The sequence below is a fragment of the Oenanthe melanoleuca genome, chromosome 4 (assembly GCF_029582105.1).
Source record: "Oenanthe melanoleuca isolate GR-GAL-2019-014 chromosome 4, OMel1.0, whole genome shotgun sequence".
Classification (NCBI taxonomy): Eukaryota; Metazoa; Chordata; class Aves; order Passeriformes; family Muscicapidae; genus Oenanthe; species Oenanthe melanoleuca.
In genome coordinates, this window is record NC_079337.1 from 14,268,077 (window position 1) to 14,274,076 (window position 6,000).

General features: G+C 43.9%; 1 protein-coding gene across 1 annotated transcript in view; it reads right to left on the bottom strand.

Moving 5' to 3' along the window:
- The window catches only part of PTPN13 (protein tyrosine phosphatase non-receptor type 13), a 108,830-nt gene extending 105,519 nt beyond the window's left edge, over nt 1-3,311 (bottom strand). The window contains exon 1 of the mRNA XM_056490408.1: nt 3,235-3,311. The gene's annotated coding sequence lies outside the window, so the exon portion shown is untranslated. The remainder of the gene's footprint in view (nt 1-3,234) is intronic.
- Between the last annotated feature and the right edge of the window lie 2,689 nt (nt 3,312-6,000).

Sequence of the window (6,000 nt, forward strand, 5' to 3'; positions counted from 1 at the left end):
AATATTTTCTGCACCATGACACCCTACACAAGACTTACTTTTCAATCATTTAGTCTCTCTGACTAGCTCACTTTGAAACAGTAAAATTCCAGTCAATTTTTTCTGTGAGCAAAGGAAAAAGAAGTGACAGACAGTTGAACTGATAGCCAACGCTCCTTCCAAAAATGCAGTAATACTTAATGTTCATAGGTTTAATGAACTACTGGCAAAATCACTTTGAGTTTTGCCATTAGTGGACTAAGGTTCTAGGCTTGTCACACAAGTAAACTGAAAAGCTCTTCTGAAGAAAATCATTCCCCTTAAAGAGCTGACCTTACTCTTGTTCAGGTTAATAAATCCTCACAGGTACTCTGGAACAACAACTACAGAGGCTCTTGAGTGCAAGGTTTCCTTCACTGTGGAGAACTTTGAACAAGAGAATGTCAATATTAACAAGGCACTCTGGGCCATAGTGTCGTGTATTTCAACATATACATATTTGAAGCCATTTAAGTATGGAAGCATTCAGAGACCTCAGTGATAAAGAAGAGCTTTGTGAAACTGACAGGCACTTCAACAATAAACTCCATTTAAGAGTCTGCCCAGTCTCATTTTATCTAATTACTTACCTTCCTTGCAGGAATAGCATGCTATTAAGGTTTGCTGATTAAGATTTGAAGGCACTTTGAAGATTTATTGTACCATACAACCACTAATTATTATTGTTCATACCTGCATTTGGTTGGGAGAAAAAAAACCGATGTGCCAAATAATTTCTGTTCCACATGTAAAAATAAAAAATATTTGCCCTGCTGTGCTCTTTAAAGTGAACAGCTAAAAGACTGCATTTTTACTTTCAGGCTTTCTCTGTGATAGTCAGTCTGTGCAAACCATGTGGCTGAAAAAATCCCAGCATAAAGGAAGAAAAAAGCACTACTACAGAAAGACACTACAATTTCCTGCCACCAGAACAGGTAACATTTGGACCCTTGTAGCTTCCCAGTCTCAGGAATGTAATCTCCCTTTCCTAGGCTTCTTCACTACTTCCCTTCAAGGCATTGAAAATGACAATGCTATCCACAAGTTACAATCTATGCACAAGTTATCACAGGCTCACGATGACCAGCCACAGTGGTTATTTACCACTCATTCACACAGTCCATTTTTACTTTCAAAGGCCTGTGAAGCTGTAAATAGACTATTGGGCCACATCCTTTCACCAGGCTCTGTTATCCTGGTGAAAATAAATGCAGTGTACTCACTTGTGCTTTAACATTCTGTCCAACCTTTTCACACAGATATTTCCTTGCTCTTCCATCCACTCAAATGTCCTTGAGCCTGTGGTTCTCAATTCCACTCAACAACAGTCTTGGTATAAAGAGGGCTGTTTTTTTTGGTTTTTTAAATTAAACTGTTAGAACACACCCTGTGATACAGCCTGTCTCCTTTCATATCTGGCATATTCAAAAGTGTTTATTTTTACTGCACCTTTAACTTACAAAAAAAACCCAAAAAACAAAAAAACAACAGCCAACCACTCTCAGATTAGGAAAAAAACAATATGAAAACCCTAATCTAAATAAGGTTCATTTTTTTTATCATGCGCAGCAAAAAGAAAAAAAGAAAAAGAAGTCCCATTATGGAAGTAATTCATTATGTGTCTTTCCATGCACCAAAAAGGTTTGTTAGGTTAAAAAAGAGAAACAAAGTATTGTTAAAAGTTAGATGGTATATTTCTCTTTCTCTTGCTGTGTTCTCTTCTTTCCTTAAACTACTGCTTAAATTCTAGAACTGTTCATGGAAAGACATAGTTGTTGGCAGATAAAAAAAGACACTCCAAGTGAAACACATCTGCTGTGTATGAAAGCTGAACAGATATGTCCGATTGATAGCACTAGGAGTGGTAGCAAAAACTCTGTTGTAACTGCACTACCAAAAGATCCTCTGACTAGATTTACTCTTTCCTCATCAGTATTTCTTGCACAACACCCAAACTGTTTGTTTTCTCGTTTGCACCTCTACTGTGGCTGATTCTAACTCTTGCAGAAATGTCTTCAGAACCTGTTTCTGGCCATCCAAAGACAGACTTGCACGGGTGATGTTCAGTCAGAGGCCTGATGCTTAATGTGAACACCGGCAGCAGTCCTGCTCTGGAATGGGCACTAAATGTCATCATTTCACCCACCTGAGCCCAAACAAATGACCTTGGAGTGTGACACCTCGGAACACACATATTCAATGACAGCTTTCTCACATGAGGTTCAAGCCTCAGGAAAATGCCTGTGTATTCTGACCCAGTTTCGCTGCAATTTCACAGAACACGTCCTCTTTCCTGAAAAGGTTTCGGGAACTGATCACGGTTACTGCCCCAGCTAGTTCCACATGCAAAGACTTTCATATTCCCTTCTCCAAAACTCACACCTTAATAAGATGGCTAGACACAGATTACCTGCAACCAACCTTACAGTTTCCATGTCCTACATTCACTTCTGATCCTACCTACAAAACCAAACCGGTTCCCAAATGTTTCCCCAGTAAACAGGAGGGGTACAGAACAGCTCCTGGCGGTTCCCTATGAAGTCACTGCCTTTGTTGTTTTAAACATGCAATTTAAAGAGAATGACACAATCTAGAATATGAGAGAGATTATCCTGCGGTCTGCGGAGGTGTCGATTGCTAGGAGATAAAAAGCCAGTGAAACCTACGCTATTTCTCATCACCGGCCAACAGATTTATCCTTCATTTCTGCTCCTCCAGAAACGTTAATGAGGAAAAAGTTTCCTCTCTGTTAACAAGTCCGAGAGCTGCGGGGGCTGCTTTGTTCGGCTGGCGCAGGCAAACCCGAGCCCTTCCCGGCCGGCGGAGCGTGTCCCGCTGCTGCCGAGCGGGCTGGAACACGGGTGGGAGCTCCGGCATCCCCCGCCGCTGCGTGCGGCCTTTCTCCTCCTCTCCACCGCCCGCCGAGAAGCGGAGCCGGGCGCTCACACGCCCACCCTCCGAGAAGCCCCCATCCCTCCGGGAAAGCCCCGCTCGGCGGGATCGCTGCCGCGCACCTACGGCCGCTCCAGAGCCGCGGGCAGAGCGGAGCGGCGCGGAGCTCGGCCCCGAGCGCGGAGCAGCATCTGCTCACCGCCGGCCGCCAGACCCGGCGCGCAGAGGGCGGGAGCGGCGGCGCTCCCCGCCCCGCGGCTCCCTCCTGCCCTCCGCATTCCCTCCCTCCTTCCCTCCCGCTGCGCACGGCGAGTGCCCCGGTACCTGCGGGTGCGCACCGCGGCCGCCCGGCCCCGCCGGCCCGGCGCTCCCGCTGCCCGCTCCGCTGCGCTCCGCTCCGCGCCGCCGCTGCCCCCGGGGCCGCCAGCAGCGCGGGGAGGCGGGGCAGGCCGCACCGCCCACCGCCCCCGACCGCCGCGCCTTCCTGCCCTCCTCCCGCTCCCTCTGTTTCTCCCTTCTCCTCTCTCGCTCTCCCTCCCGCCCCCGGGGCGGCGGGGAAGATGCTGACACACGCCCGGCCCCGCCCGCTCCCTCAGCGCCCCGACCGGCCCCGGCCCGGCCCGGCCCCTTCCCGCCCTCAGGGAGCCCGAGCTCCGCAGGACTGACTCGGGAGCCGGCTCTCCTGGGGGCGAGCTTCAGCCCTGCTCTTGGCCCCAAAGGCCTCCTTTTGGTTTGGTTTGGTTTGGTTTGGTTTTTTCTTGGGGATGATCTGGCTGCTCCCAGACCTCGGCTCTTCAGCTGGAAGCCTTGGTCCGCAAACATGAGCAAACGCCTTAATGGCAAAGCTTTCAAACACGGCCGATTGTTCGTAGCCGTCAGAAAAACTTTGGGGGAAAGGTCCACTTGATGAGGTGAAAAGTTGGGGGGTTGCCTTTTTTTAATTTTTCGGGTTTTTTTGAAATTAAGGCTTCCTTTTCCACTTGGAATGTGAAATCCACCGTGGGAACCCACTGCCCGCTTGTGGAGTGGGGTTGGAGCTTCCCTGGTGGTTCCTCTGGAGTTTCTCTGGGCTGTGCAAAAATGAACTTTCAGAATGATAGTCTGGACGAGTAATTTCTTTGTAAAAAATTCAAAAAATTGTGGAAGCAGTTGTTTAGAGTAAATAAAAATGTTTGACTGTAACTGTTTCCTAGCGAAATACCAATTGTTTTGTATTAACTAAAGTATTAAGGACTCAGCATAAAATTCAGTCTGCCATAACTAATAGTGTCAGGGACTTTGTGTAAGTCATAACAAAAATAAAGATGAGTAGTAAAACTAATTTACATAGTAAGAGGCTACAGTAATCTGAGAGGTTGTTAGTTATGTAATTTAAATATAATTTTCTTGTAATACAAGTTCTTTAAGTTGATAACTATCTACTTACATTTTAAGGTGAACTGACTATAAATGTATCCACATTTACAAAAGGAGCTCATTTTGGTCCCTGTACATTTGTACATTCTATGGCACATCCTATTTCTGCAGGTTACTGCCTCACTGAAAAGAGAATTTTTATAGGTGTTAATGATCTGTAATAGACTTCATCCTAAAACTCTGTTTCCACACTTTAGTTCATGGTGGCCCTAATACATGCCACTAGATATTCTGTCTTCACTGTCTTTGAAGCTAGGCCACAGAAAGAATTCTTTATAGGACTATGATTTTTTGGAAAAAAAAATGGCAAATTATTAATTCAAGGAAAAAAAATGAGTGAAGCAGGACTTGGGGATGTGTTAAAACCCAGCCTACGTAACCAGGCAATATTGTATACTTGTACTAGAATTTGCCTCTGAATATAGAAGTCTCCTCCCCAAAGAGCCACCTCTCTTAAAAGACTGTAAATTTGATTGTAATTTACTTTCCTCAAAAGAAGATTTAGTTCCTTGTTCTTCATTCTCCTAATGAGCATCTGTTTGGGACAGCATTTTCCTTGGCCTTGTAAATGTATGTGAATGCCTTAACAATTATCTCATTAGACTATTTGATTATATTTTTAATTAAACAACTTCAACAAGGAAACTTGGAGCTTAGGATCAATGAAAAATTTAATTACCATCTTCACCTACTGTGCATTTTACAGGGATGCAAATACATGGAAAACATTGCCATACTTTAGAAACTTCTTGCATCACTGACTAAAAGAAAGACACAGCATGTTGTACTCAAAGACTGATGCCTTGGAATGCCTCCACTGTGGAAAAATGAAATGGCTTTTGTCAGTGCAGTGCTTCTGGATTTGTTGTAAGCACAACACATTTTCTGCAAAGATTGATATTCCAGCACTTAAGAGATTCTGAGTATGACTTTTTCTTACCTATTCGGAGAAAGTTTCCACTTTAACCAGAGTTGCAAACATTATATTTTCCTCTGAAGAGATTGTCTGGCAAATAAGTATTCTCCAATTAATCTACCATCAAAATCTTGCATCATTTACTTACAGCTTATGTTTAATGTAATGCAACTTTGCTTAAGGAAGAACAAAAAAAAAGCCAATTAATATTATCTACAGTTCATGTTGAAACTTCCTTAATAAAAAGTTGGGTCTCTATCTATGGCTAAACTGCGAGATTTGGGAGCACCTCCAAGTTCCTGGTTTGGGATGCATGTAGGACAAAACCTGGACATAAACTGGACAGAACCATCCCTTAAGCTCAAGAGTTGGCAACTGAGAAGCAAAAATTGTGTGGCCTGCTGCAGTGTACATGTAAAGGTCAGTTTAGAGGGAGATAAGTCCGATAATTCACACTTTATGATTAAGGAAAACTATTAAAAAAAAAAAAAAAAAGATAAAGGAAAAAAGGCCAGCATAGGTGCATCTTACCATAATTCACTCACTTGGCCCACAAAGCACCTTCTGTTTGTCTGTATTAGGTGTTGTCCTTATATTATCTAAAAGATCCTAAGAAAATTACATGAGTGGCTCAGAAAGAAGCAGCAAAGGGAAATAGCTACCACAAAGATTAAATCTCTGGGAAATACTAAGACAGTGACTGTCTGGGATTTTTAAAAGTGTGAATTAACTTTGGGTGTTTCCTGGTTTTGATGCAC